The sequence below is a fragment of the Vidua chalybeata genome, chromosome 10, assembly GCF_026979565.1.
Source record: "Vidua chalybeata isolate OUT-0048 chromosome 10, bVidCha1 merged haplotype, whole genome shotgun sequence".
Lineage (NCBI taxonomy): Eukaryota > Metazoa > Chordata > Aves > Passeriformes > Viduidae > Vidua > Vidua chalybeata.
Window position 1 is genome coordinate 12,407,085 of NC_071539.1, and position 13,915 is coordinate 12,420,999.

A 13,915-nucleotide genomic window follows, 5' to 3' on the forward strand; every position below is an offset into this window, starting at 1 on the left:
GCCGCTGGTAGCAGCAGGGGCTGTTTTCCTCAGCAGCTGGAAGGAGATGATGTGCAAGGACAGGAATGCGAGGGCAGGCAGCCAGGGCAGTGCAGGGACAGCGTGGGGTCCCAGAGGCTAGGCCAGGTCGGTTCATCCGTGGGGCTCAAAGAGCCCCATGGAGGACCTGAGCTGACCTGGCCTCTGAGGCTGTGCTTCTCTCCACATCTCCATCACCCACCCCAGAAAAGGTGACACCTCCAGCTTGCTGCCTGGTGCCTTGTAGGGGCCTGAATCTTGGTTAATGCCTGGCAAGGTGCATGAACTGGGGGGGAACAGAACTGTCCGCTGCTGCAGCCCAGCAGGAAATCAAAGCCATGCATTCAGAAAACCATGACATTCCCCCTTGCCGGTGGGGGCTCTGCCTGGTGGGAGGCTGAGAGCTATGAAAACACTCAGAGAAACAGTTATATAATGAAGGACAAGGTCTCGATCCAGCTCTTGGCTTGACAAGGTGGCTCTGCAAGAAGCTGAGCTCTAGGCTGCAGCTGCCCAGCACCCTGGTCACTGCGGTCCATGCTGCTGCTGAGGGGTGGAGGTGGGAGAAAGGCTGCAGAATGCTTTTTCCCAAGCTGGGAAACATTCTGCATGCTCAAACTTGGTAAGCCAGAGCACAGCTCCCATGTGTGGGCTTAAATCAAGCCCCTTTGATGGTAGGAACTGGACAAGTTCTGGGACAGGACAGCCCAGGACTGATGAAGGTCAGGGATCTTGGCTTTCATGCCACTGCCCAGATGTCTTGGACCCAGTGGTGGCACATCATGGTATACATCATCTGCCTCTATGCCCCAAAATAGGGGCATATGTCCTCAAACATATGTTCTCTGCTCTGTGGGAAGGACCCTGGAGAACTGGTCACAGTAAAGAGCTTTGCCTCCTCCCTTACTCTCCTGCTCCGCAGTGGAGGGCAGCTGGGCAGCCTGCCTCCTGCAGCTGGTCCTGCTGCCACCCCACAAAGAGGGGTGGCATGCTCGGTGTCACATGCTGCTCTGGCCCAGGCAAGCAGGGGGGACACAAGGAAAAGGCTCTGGGATGGGATTCATCACGGCTCCTGCAGCACCGTGACGTTGCACGAGGTCTGCTCGGATGCATGAACAAGCTGAACTGTGACGTTAATTAGGGCTGACAGTGCTCCTGGAGGGAGTGGCAGAGCAGCAGCAGCTTTGGTGTGTGCAGAGCTGGGCTGGCCTGGCCGTGCCATGGCCCTTGAATCTTGCCACACTGGTATCTGTGCTCACTTCAGCTCCAAAGATCACAGTGGGAGGTACACCCTCAGCCCCAAGGGACAGGAGAGGCAGTGCCTGAATCCAGCCCCAGTGACCATTTGCCCAGCATTGCTGTGCTCCTTCCAGCCAGCCCTAACTGTAGCTGGGCACTGCCTTTCCCAGTCCTGCACACTTCTCTCTGGCTCTCCCCTCTTATTGTGGCTCTTTGCCCCCAAAGTGCTCTGCCCTCAGCACCACTGTTCTCACAATCTCTTTTCCCATCACAATTTCCTGCTGAGTAAGAACTGTCACTTGCTGCTGTTTCACAAATGCCATTGAGGATTGTCTGCACTGGAACACAGTGCAGGCAGCCCAGAGCAGTAAGGGTTCCTTCTCCACTGGGCATGGAACAGTTAAGGGAATTAGGATGAAAAGTTGATATAAATAATTTGGTAGCTCCTGTAGGAAGATTGCAATTTAGCTTAATTATCATAATTACATTTTCAATCTCTCTGCTAATACTTATGAAACAATAGAGTCAAGTGTGAATGCAGCTGCCTGCATTTCCTACCAGTGACTTTTCATTGTGCTGCTTAAAACAATTCCATGGGGACATGGAACCAGGCAGCAGGGACGGCAGGTAAGGATATGGTATTTCCCCAGCACCTTGTTTTGGGCATTGGGAAGCCTCATTCCCCTCTGCCTGACACAGGGATTTTAACTTCAGCTCCAGGATCAGCAATATGATTGTTTGAAACTAGTCCACTTTGGTGTAAAAACATCATCTCTTCTGCTGCAAGTGGAGGAAAATAGTCTGGAAATATTTTCCTCAGAAATAATGAACAGGGAGACCCACACTTTCTCTGCCCAATCTGTGGTTGATGACCCCCAGAGGCAGCTCAATCCATGCTTGTGGTGGCCCAGGAGGTGAGACCAGTGCAAGTGGAGAGCCAGGCAGCCAGGCAGGAATGTTCATTTACAGCAGCTCATCAAAGCTGAGTGTTAGTGATGACTTCTGAACATGTTTGCCCTGCAGCCTGCTCCTGCCTTTTCTCACCTGGGACTAAACGGATGCTTCTCAGCAGCAGAGGCAGGTCCTGGGGTCTGTGTCCTGCCCACTGCCTTCTCTGGGGTTCCCAGGAGAGCCTGACCAGAAGGTGTCTTGCCAGGGCCCCAGCAGCAACAGGCACCATGGCCAGGAGGCAAATGAGCAAGGGATGCAGCCACAGAGAGCTGAGCATGTGCTGCTTCCATTGTGCAGACACCTGAGGAGCACCCAGGGCCATGGGAAGTCCTTCCCCATCCCAGCATCTGCCTCCATTTGAGATGTAGCACACAATACACAGAGCACTGCTCTGCCCTTGGCTCAGCAGCAACAACTCCACCCCGTGTCCCAGTGTCCCCCCAGGCATCCCCAATACCTCCACACATCCAGCTCTGATCAGAGCAGAACCGGGGCAGCTGTATGAGTTCATGCTCCCTCAGGGCAATCTGCCACTATCCTTGTCATCCTTTGGTGACACTGCGTCCTGCCACAGTGCTCCGGCAAGTTGTGGGTTGGGAACTGAGCCGCTTATCTTTAGTGCTGCTCTGATCTAATTTTACCTTCTTAAGCAATGTCCAGGCTTTAGGAAGTGTTTTGTAATGCAAAAGCTCTGCATGGCAAGGAGGGGAGTCCCTGCACTAATACAGCAGCTATCCCACATGTACTGGTACAGCAGTTATCCCCCACACCACTACAGCAGATACCCTAAACACCAGTACAGGAGTTATTCCCCATGCATGACTTTGTTGCTAAAACCCTCTGGCTGCAGCTCTGGCTCAGCAAATTTCCAGCAGAGCATACAGCAGGGTACAGCTGTGCAGGAGAGCTCAGGTCCACCAGGGTCTGCTGGAGCTGGTAGTCACTCACTGTAAGTTCTGCCTTCTCTCTGTCTGGACTCCCAGTGCAATCCCATAAAAACCTTTTGGTTACTGCTGCTTCGAAGTAAGGTGAACCCCTGCCTCTTCACAGCTCTCACTGCTGTTACCAAAGAGAGAAACAACAAGGAAATCAGACCCTCCAGGCTGCCACGAGAGAGGCAGAGGAGCAAAGACCACTACAAGCAAAGGGTATTGCAAAGGCCTGGTGTGCAGCAATAGTAAGACTGAGAGTCCTTATTTCACCTCTGGGCTAACCTAGAGGTGAGGTTTATCAGCCAGGCCAGTGATTTTCATTATTTCTGCTCCCCAGTCTGGGCTTCCAGGACTTGGCATGTGACCTGAACACAGGTGCACTCCATGGCCGTGCAGCCTCCCTGTGAAAGCATTTCATGTACACTTGCACTCACGCTGCCCCATGGCACCTCTGAAAGTAAAGCTCTGCAGAAGGCTATTTCAGGACCCAACATGACTCTCCCTGATGTCAGGACCAATTAGTTATATCCTGCAAAGGAAAAAAAGTCTACTAAAGCCAGCTCTGGTGGGACAATGACATTAAGATGTTCCAGGTGCCCATCTGGGTTCCCCAAGCAAACCAAGAGCTAAACATAGCCCTGTGAAAGTGACAGGGGGGGGTGTCTGCTGTCCTCTGCACTGAGGTCTCCTAGGACAGTCATCTCCTGCATGGGCCATCCCCTCTCTTTTGTGCCCTGACCTTCCCTTGCTCTGGCCCTGTGCAGAGCATAGCTCCTGCACTAGGGCCATAGCTGAGATCACTCTGAGCTCATCTTGGTGGGATTTGTTCATGCTTTATCCCACTCAACCAGGCCATTAAATCTCACTGTCATTTCCCAAGGAGGAAAATTTTTCCTCCCCAATTGGAGGAAAAAGAGGAAAAAATAATTAGTCAAAATAGTGAGAGACAGAGAATTTTAGGCATTTCATATTCTCATTGTCTCCCCCCACAATAGTATTATCCTTCTCTAAATAGATGCTGAGCTGAAGACATAACAACACCCTACTTCCCCCAAATAGCTCGAGTGAAACAAATGCAGGAAGCTTGAAGGGGTTGGAGCTGTTGCTAGACAGGAGCCTGGGCACCCCCGTGGGTTTCTTGGGGCCACAGGGGCTTCATAGGACTGACAGCTGAGCTGCAGTGAGCCAAGACCCAGAGTCTTGCCCTCATGAAATAGGGGCTGCTGCCCTTGCACTGCAAAAGAGCTGATATGGGAGGTCCTGGCCCTCAGTCCCCATGTCTGGTCCTAGTGCTGTCCCCCTCCCTAGGAAAGCACCAGCAGGGCAGCCCTGAAGCCCTGAAGCATGGCAAAGGCAGCAGGAGAGACACAGACTCCACAGCTCATCACAGCTCGGTCCTAAAAGCTGCTGGTGGTGGGCTGGCCTGTCTGCCCCTGGCACAGCGCAGCCCTGGGAGCCCCTGCCAGCCAGAACAGCCCCGGTGCCAGCGCCTGCCATGGTGCGATGGGAAGGAAACTGGTGTCCCTGGCTGGGTTGTGACACAGTCCTGCAGCTGAGTTGTGCCACTGGCACCAGTGCCTGCTGCGGTGTGGGGAGCCCTGCTGCTGCCACTGTGCCGTGCATGGGGTGATGGGGACACTACAGTCCTGAGCTGCTGCCACAGTAAGTTGCTTCATAGGGGGGCCTGAGGTTCCCCTGTCACGCCTGTGTGCTGTGGGGGCAGCACTCCCTGCCCTCTTCCCAAAGCCAAGGTGACATTCTCTCTCCCAGGCAAGTGCCAAGCCCCACCAAGTGCCTGGGGCTGCGGTGGGACCCCCACAGGAGCTGTTTTATCAGTACCAGGGTTATCACATGCGAGGGCAAAGCCCCTGGCAAGAGCCACGCTGAGACAGGCAGATGTGGTTTGTCCCTGGGGAAGAGGCAGCCCCTCCAGACAGCCCCTGCCTGCAATCCCTGCGAGCCTTGACCAGATCCAGCTCTGGAGCAAGGCACAGTCGCTGCTGCGACTAAAGAAGTCACAGTACTTCAGCAACTTTTCACAGTTGTCTTTAATGGCAGAACCATCAGTAAGGCACTCGGAGGTGCAGTTAGACCTTCACTCCCTGAGGAATGCTGTTAACTGAAACCAAAGCACAGAGGCAAGGAAATTGCTCGATGAAGTAGTTTGGTAATTGTGAAAAAGAAGAACTTGTATTCTTTGTCTTGCAACAGCAAGTTGCACAACATGACCTGCAGTGGCTTCAGCTCGGCAGGTTTTCAGGAGGAGGTTGTGGGGTGATTTAAAATCCACACTGTGAGGAGGGAAATTATTCCAAGCCTGCTATGGACTGTATGGTATCCATAAGGAATGTGGCATTGGGTGATTGTGTTTGGTTTCCTATTCAGGTGCCCTGCCTGGGCATGGGTGAGATCTCCTCTCCTGTTTGGGGGCCAGCTCAGAGAGGACCTGGCTCAGCCTCAGGGCTTGCCTGTGTTCCCAGGGTAAAGTGAGCTAAAGGCCCACTGATGCATTAAGCAAGAGGAGCTTTTATGAGCTCATTTTGCTGGGTTGTTTTAAGAACCATAATGGTGATGATGAATTTGAGCCCTGTAACATAAAAATGCTCTTTGTCAAGGTGAAGAGATGCTCTGCAAGTCAACCCAAGGTGGAAGGAGAAGAAAAGTCACTAGGAGAGGTCAGTTAGGATTAATTACTTGTCCTGCTGTCATCCCTATGTACCCCAGGCCCAGACATGAGCTGGATGTGCTAGGTGCAGGGCAAAAAAATAGAAGACAAAAATAGGTATTGCTGAGAGGAATCAGCAGCAGACACCAGAAATAGCCCAGGCCAGGAGAGCAAGCCCAATCTGAGGTCACTCTCCTTCCCCTCTTCTCATTTCTTCCCTCCCCAGGTGCTGCTGCCTCATCCTGGCTTTGTCTTTCAGATGCAAATGGGAATGCCTCCAGCGTGAGGCAAAGGCCGATGACACTTTACATTTAATTCAACTCACAGAAGTCTACCAGGTGCTAGGAGAAAAACAAAACAAAAAAATAATCCCACAAAAATCTTCCATCTCTTTTTTGTCCCAGTTTTAAATGGTACAATCTGTGCTTTGTTCTTAGCTAATGTTGCAAAATTGAACCACTCTCAGCCTCTCACCTTACTGAACCGCAGGCTGCCTCCACGCAGAGCTGCTGAGTACAGCATGGAATGAAAGCCTTCGCTTGGCCTAGAAACCTGGAATGTGTGAACCTCGTTAAAATGCACACAGGGAGCTGGGCTTTGAAGTGGAGTGAAGCCAAAAGCCAGCGAGCCCCCAAAGGATGCTGTGTGGCTGTTCCCAAGACAAGGAGCACACCTCCAGCTGAGAGACACGCTGTACCTGACAGTCCCGTAATGCCTCCCGTAACAGCCCTGGCCTAGAAATAGCTCAGTGCTAGATGATGCTCTCAAGAGGCTGATGAATGTTGCTGACTCTCTGCAGCATCCCAGCAGCTGCCTCCTGCCTGGTCACACCTTCCTTTGGCTCCCCAGCACCAGGCCCTTCCTTGAGGACCTGCAGCACCCTTGTCTGATGAGCACTGAGTTTTGCTCAGCTGGGATGGAATTAAAACATCTTTGGTTCTGCAAACATTGCAGGCACATTAGCCTCCCCTGGGGCTCTGCCTGCCTGAGCACATCCAGCATGCAGAGCTGCCAGGATAGTTTTTTCCTTTCTTTTTGGAGGTGTGACCCTGGGAAGGGAATGAGCTCTGACATCTCCACCCGGGAGAATGCCAGTGCTCAGCAGTGCCAGCTGGTGACTCCCTGGTATCACCATGTCCTGCTCAGCCATGGGCTGCACACTCCCACTGAACTCTGTGGGGCCAGGGATGCTGCAACAATGAGACCTGAGGCCACTCCAGCCCTCTACATACTCTGGGGCTGCTGCCACTCTGAGCTGGCTGTAGGGTGCTGCCCCCCAAGTCATTGCAGATCCTCCTTCATCCAGTGGCAGGTGGCTCCTGGGGAAGCAAAGGTAACTGCAATCTGCCCAGTTCTTCCTGCCACGCAGCCGGATCCACGCTATTGGCTGCTGTGCAGGATCTCTGTGCCAAGCTGAACAGCTGCTGCACTTCATTTCCCAAGTGGCCACTGAACAAAGTGAGCCCTTGCCCATGTGAGCAGCACTCACCAGCAATTCTGCACAGCACAGAGACCTGCAGTGCTGGAGGGTTGAAGTTCAGAAAGCCATTCTCTTATTCATCCATCCATCCATCCATCCATCCATCCATCCATCCATCCATCCATCCATCTGTCCATCCATCCATCCATCCTCTCTCTGTGCAGAGAAGGCAGGGATGCTCCTCCTCTCAGCAGGTAATGTAGGGAGGATAATTCACTTATGAAGTAATTTAGTGTAATTCTTAGTTATTAATGCTGTGCTTTATATTTTTTTTAGGTTCTGTGTAATTGCTCCCCTGCTCTGACTCATGCTGTTCCAGGCAGTAAGAGCTGTGCACTGTGTTAGCACTGCCTGCAAGATGCATGAGCTCCTTAGCTCCTGCCTAGCCTGGCTGAGGAGATCCTCTCCCCTTCTTTCCACACCAGACCCCGATGTGCCCCTGCAGTGCAGCAGGGACAGCCTGATCTCTGCAACCTGCTCCAGCTCATGGCCCTGGGCTCCTGCAGCAGCACTGATTTCTCTGCAGTCACTCTACAAGGGAAGCAAAAAGCTCCCTGGTATCTGTTTTATCTGTGTCCATCTTAAGCACTTAAGAAAGGTGTCATTGGAGCCCAGAAGAAGGGTAATTTTTTTTTTTCTTTTTACATGATTGAAATGAGAGTTATATGTGCAAAGCCATAAACTGTCTGATGTCCATCTGCTCTTGTTCACCCACAGTACCTTTCAAATAGTGTCCCAGATGAGCATCGTGGGGGCCCAATTTGCACCCAGAGATCTCCAGAGGCCCCAAGCCTTCCCCCTCCCCAGTTTGCTGTCCACAAGGCCCATTGCATTGCTCCCAGAGGCTGGGCAGACAAAGGCTGTGTGTGAGCAGCCTGGTTTCTGACCCAGACTCCAGCTCCATGGCAGGGCTCTCAGCCTCAGCCCCCCCATTGCAAGAGTTCATTGAGTGGACACTATCCAACCCCTCCCTCCAGGACAGGGCCTTTTGCTTAGTCACAGCTCTCATATCCTCACTACAGGTGATGTATCCCATACTGTGGGGTTTGGGGGTGTGTGTTGTGACAGCTCTCATCATCTGACATCTACAGTGCAATGACAACGTTTCTAGAGTCCAGCACGGCACGTTTGGCTCACTGCTGGGGCTGCCTCAGTTTCCCTTCCAGGTGGCTAAGCCAAGAGCTAGCACCCACACCCCTCTGTGCTCCCTCCAGGGGAGTGCAGCAATGACCCTGCCACTCACACACGATCTCTTTGGCTCCTGGATTCCATCACCCTGTCTGTGGGTCGGGGAACCATGACCCACACCAGCCACCATGTGCAGAGCCAGCAGGACGTGCAGGGGTGTGTGGGGAGGCGTCTGACAGTGAGGCCAATGCCACCCTGCACTGGCACCCTCTGCCAGCCCTCTCCTTGGCAGGGCCTGGAGGCAGGGGATGCTCTGCCTGGGGCTGGCAGGTGTGGCAGCTTTAGGTAGCTGTCCAGAGGGCCTGCTGGGCAACCAGGTTCCATGAGTTATTTATAAGCTCTGGGAGGGAAGCAGTGATAAATAATACATTGGCACTCTCACATTCTGCGTGCATGTGTCTACAGATAAATATTTCATTCTCAAAGAATACACATAGATGCCGGTTGATAAATAAAAATTGGAAAATGTTCTATTGGATTATTTTAAATATGACTCTTCCCTTGCATCTGAAGAACATGGTGTACCTGGTGTACAGCACGAAGATGCTAATTTCCCTCAGCAGAGGCTGCCTAAAATGTATCATTGCAGCACACTGGGCACGGTGCCTAGTGTAGCACACACACTCCAGAAACATACGGCCTTGGCTTTTCCTTCCACACCATTATTTTAATATCACTTTTATAACAACACTATTCAAGCAGCTTTTCTAATTATACCTTGCACCGACTGGGATCAGGACACAGCAGTCAGCCTTCTAAATATTAGCAGAGAGACCCAGAAGGCAGCAAATTTCCTCTTGTAAATTGGAATTTGCAGTGTGCTCAGGCATGACTGGCGATACCAAGCTTGTTACTGCTGTTTAATTAGGCAGGTGGTTTCTCCCATTGGAAAAACATGAGAATCTGAGTGGGATGTGAGAAAACCCAAGGGTCCCACCAGTCCTGCCAGCAGCATGGAGCTGCCATGTGCTGCTTCCCACACCTCTTGGGGACCCAGGGCGCTCCTGGGCTTGAAGGCAGCTGGAGGGAGATGCAGCCCTCTCTCCAGAGCACCTGCCCTCAGTGCTTGCTGCTTGGAAAGCCCCAGAGCCCATGACCCAGGGCCAGCACCCACATGCAGCTTTGGCCTCTGCCAGCCCAGCACCAAGGGCAGGTGAAGGAGCTGTTTTTCCCCTAAATATGTTTGTTAGAGCAGGTCACTCCTGGCTGTCTCTGAATGCAGTGCTGGAAGTGGATTTAGCAGAGTCATTGTTCAACTTGGCTTTCTCAGAGAAGGTGTGGGCTGAAGATGCCCTGGCAGAAGCCTCTGGGACAGCCTGGGCAAGAAGCACATGCCGTGCCTGGCTGGTTCACCTATGCAACATACTGACATATTTGGAATTTTTCCAATGGCTGGATTTGGCTGCACTGACTTGTGATTTTTTATGAGTAACCCTGTTTTGTGCCCTGTTATCACAGCTGGGTGCTGTGCCATGCTGGCTCTGGTCCCAGCAGCATGCAGGAAGCTCCCAGCATCCACCATAACATGCTTTGTGCCACCACCCAGAGCAACAAGGAGGGATTTCCCACCTGGAAATCCCAGGGACTGGGCCAGGCTGCAGCAGCAGAGCTTGGCGGGGAGACTTTGATCATCGGCCAGGGCTTGTCCCCATCAGCGGTCCCAAGCAGGGAGGCAACACATCAAAGGGCAAGGAGGAATAGCTCCTGCTGAGCACAGCAAGGCTCCGTGCCACGGGACTGCCCCAGGCCCCTGGGAAAGGCAAGGCACGGGGAGCTGCTGCCCCAGGGCGGGGAGGCTTGGAGGAGCTGCGAGGCAGGTCCAGGCTCAAGGAGAAAAAATTGGGAAGATAGTCCAAGGAAGGAAACAGAGCAAGGAGGCAGTGGTGGTAAAGCCAGTCAGGAGGCTGGCGGTGTGCCTCCAAGAGTATGGCTTGTGCTTTCTGGGGCCATGAGACACCAAGTCACTGGGATTTGTCTTTAGCAGCCCTTCTCATCCTCATCCTCTGCTGGGCTCCAACACTAACAATGGTGTCCATCCAGCTGGCAATGAAATTGTACCCACATTTCTTTCTCAGCATTCCCTGATGGGCATTTTATCCTGAGCTCCCCCAGGAAACTGCTCTGCCAGCCAGAGGAGTTAGAACACATGAAACTCCATAGGGAGTAGGGAAGCCCTGCAGCGTGCAGGACTATCCAAGAGGTGCTGCAACTCAGGTTTTGGAAACTGGACTGCCAAGGGGACACACCTGACAGTGTACTGGGGGATGCACAAAGCTCCCTGAACCTGCCAAGAACCTGTGCATGTGGTGGTGCAGGATTGCACCTTGCAAAACATGACTCGGCAGGCAGTGGGGAGAAGTGCTTTGATGTCGTGTCAGCCAGGTGGAATTACAGCCCCATCCGCTCTTCCTTGAGGTAGATCTGCATCCCTGGGAGGAGGCTTTCAGACAGGATGGCACCACGTTGACACTAACAGGGGCTGCACTGCCTGTTCACTCTGAACATGGACTGCCATCCCTGCTCATGCTATACCTTTATCCCCTGACCCCTTGTCCCACTTGCCAGGTGGCATCACTGTCAGCTGCCAGGAGAGGTTCATTTTGCCCATCCTCCTCTTTGGCAAAGATCTTTTGTGTGGTAGCACCTTTTGTTTTTCCCCCAGCTGGTACTTGCATGAAGCATGCAGAGATCATTCTCTTAAGCCTGGGAAGTCTGAAGCCACAGTACCCGTAACTAATGGAGGAAGTGTGGGAATTTTATTTCTAGTCTGATCTAATCTCTATGGTGCAGGTCCCCACTTCTTCCAGCTCCATTAGGAAATTCCCATGCTGAGTAATATGGCAATGAATAGACTCAGAAGGAAGACACATTGCACCCAAGCCTCATCTCATCCTACTTTAATATTGGTTTATCACACTGAATAAACTGGAGTAATTGTGCAGAAAATGGCTCCATCCACATCGTGCCCATCACACATGAGAGTTTTCTGCTCTGAGTAACGTGCTGTCACCAGACCCACCTATGAGAGCAGTTTCCTGAGAACACCAGGCACTGTAAGGGTGCTGTGGGGGACAGGGGCTCACAGTGGGACAGAGGAGCAGTGACACAGGGAGCAGTCCCATTGCTGGGTTGCCCCAAGGCTGAGGTCAAGGTGGGAAGTCCACCCTCAGATCTGGATCAGAGGTGTCCATGGCCAGGCAGGCCATGTGGGTGCTCTCCTCTTTACTGCTCGTTTGGGGAGTGATGCCTTCACAGTGGTGGGGCAGGGGCAAAACCAGCATCTCCCCGGGAATATGTGCCTCCTCTGACTGGTGTCTGCAGGCAGGGCAGGCTCTGACCAGTGCCCAAGCCTCGGGCTTTGTTCCCCACAAGACACTGACCCCACATCCTATTTCTGCTGGTCCTGGCAGGGGAATGATGGGATGGCAGGGACAGGCACAAGCAGGTCACAAGGACAACTGACTGAAATGTCCTACATAACATGTGGGAGAAGATCCTCCACCCCAAGGACTCTTGAACTGCCTGTGACAGCCAGAAAGGGAATAAAAATAGTGCCTATTGTTGTATGTAGGCAGCAGGCTGCAGCAGGGTTGTGTAATGGTACCAGCCAGCACGAGCTGCCTCTCCCAGAGATAGCAGGGCTATGTGGGTCAGCTGGGCACAACTCAAAATGGGGCCAGGTGGCAGTGGTCCCTGGTGGACAGGAGGGATGACCCAGCCTTTGTCCTCATGCCCAGCTGGACCCCCCAAGCTCCAGTCTGGGGCTGCTGCCAGCAGCTGGCATAATTCTCTGCTGCATTCCCCCAGGCTGCCCTTCCCTGGAGCAGACCAGGTCCTGCACCTCTCCTCTAGCCCTAACCAGCATGCCAGCTCTCCTCTGGATGCTATCCAGTTCCCCTGCCTCCTCCTGAGCCAAAGATCCCAAAGCCAGCCAGGAGCAGCCTCACCACTGCCCAGTGGAGGAGACACTCCCCACCGTCTCCTGCTCCACACAAGGGATACATTTCCCCCTAATCCTGGTCTGCAAAACTGTGAGATTAAGAAGGGGAAGAGCTTCCCAGAAGCCAGCATGGCATCAGCAGGAGCCAGGCCAGCTGGACTTGCAGCTGTGCCAGGGCAGCCGTGCTCCTGTCCTCACCCTGTGCACTGTCAGATTCTGCAGCTGGTGCTGTGCTTTGCCGATTGGCTCACAAATTGCTTTCCAACACCATGGTCCTGTCAAAGGTTTTAGCAACGCCAGGATTTTGCTTTTTTATGGATTAAACACAGGTTTGTTGACACCAGCAGGAGCTGGTCTCTGGCCAGAGGTGTGGCTGCAGGGTAAGTGGGTCAGGGAAGTGGCTTTCACAGACACCAGCCAGAGCTTGGAGCTGCCTGCCCACTAGAGATCATGCCCGGCACTCTGCCGGCACTCCGAAATCCCTTGCAGACGTGGCTCAGCACAGGCAAGTGCTAACCTCTCAATTATTAGTGGGTTTTGTTGTACCACTATGTCTTAACCTGATCAGAACCCCCTGGCTGTCAGTGGGCTTGGGTGAGAGTCTGACAGAGTCCAGGAAAGGGAGCAGAGCAGGTGTGACTGTCCCATCCACCAAGCACCAGCCTGACCTGCACTGGGGGCTCAGGAGGGATGAACACACACATCTGCAAGGCAAGGGCAGGTGGTTTCCCCCAGTCCCTGCAGCCGGCACCCCATCTGAGCCCTCTGCTCTCCTTATTGGCAGCAGAAAGCAAAGGGCACAGGTGATAAAGGCAGAGACACCAGACATTCAGCCCAGCAGTAACCCCCACCTCATTGTTTCATGGCATCCCTGGGCACAACTTTTCTTATGAAGTGCCAGAGCAAGATGTTCTCATCTTGCTGTAAATCTTCACTGTACTCACCAGCACTTGAAGTTTGTCCCTACTAAATCCCTGTGTGGCTCTCTCCCTCCATCTGGGGAGCATGCAAATACCTTTAGAGTTGATAAGTCCTTTCTATGTCAACTTTCAGGTTTACTTATACAGCAAAATATCACTTCATTATAATGTAAATGAGGAATCCCTGGGAAGCAGTCAAAGCAAGCAGGGAGGTTTGTTTGCACCGCTTCATGTCAGACAAGCTGGGATGAAAGGATCAGCAGGCAGGAGCCCACAAATGCCACCTACAAGTGCCACCATGCTTTTGCCTTGTTCATGTGGAAAAAGGGCTGGAGTGAAATGGGACTCCTGTCCATGCTGGCTGTGGTACATAACTTTCCTTCCTATGGCTCCTGGCCATTGTCTGATCTGCCAGTGCCACCAGAAGAGATTCCCAATAGGTGCAACACTCCTCACTGCAGACACCAGTGTACTGTCTGGCCAGCTCAGCAGCTGCAGGGCTCTGTTCAGCCCTGCACCCAGCAGCCACCCAGCCCATTGCCAGCACCTCATCCTGCTCACAGCCCCACGCTCGGTCCTGTC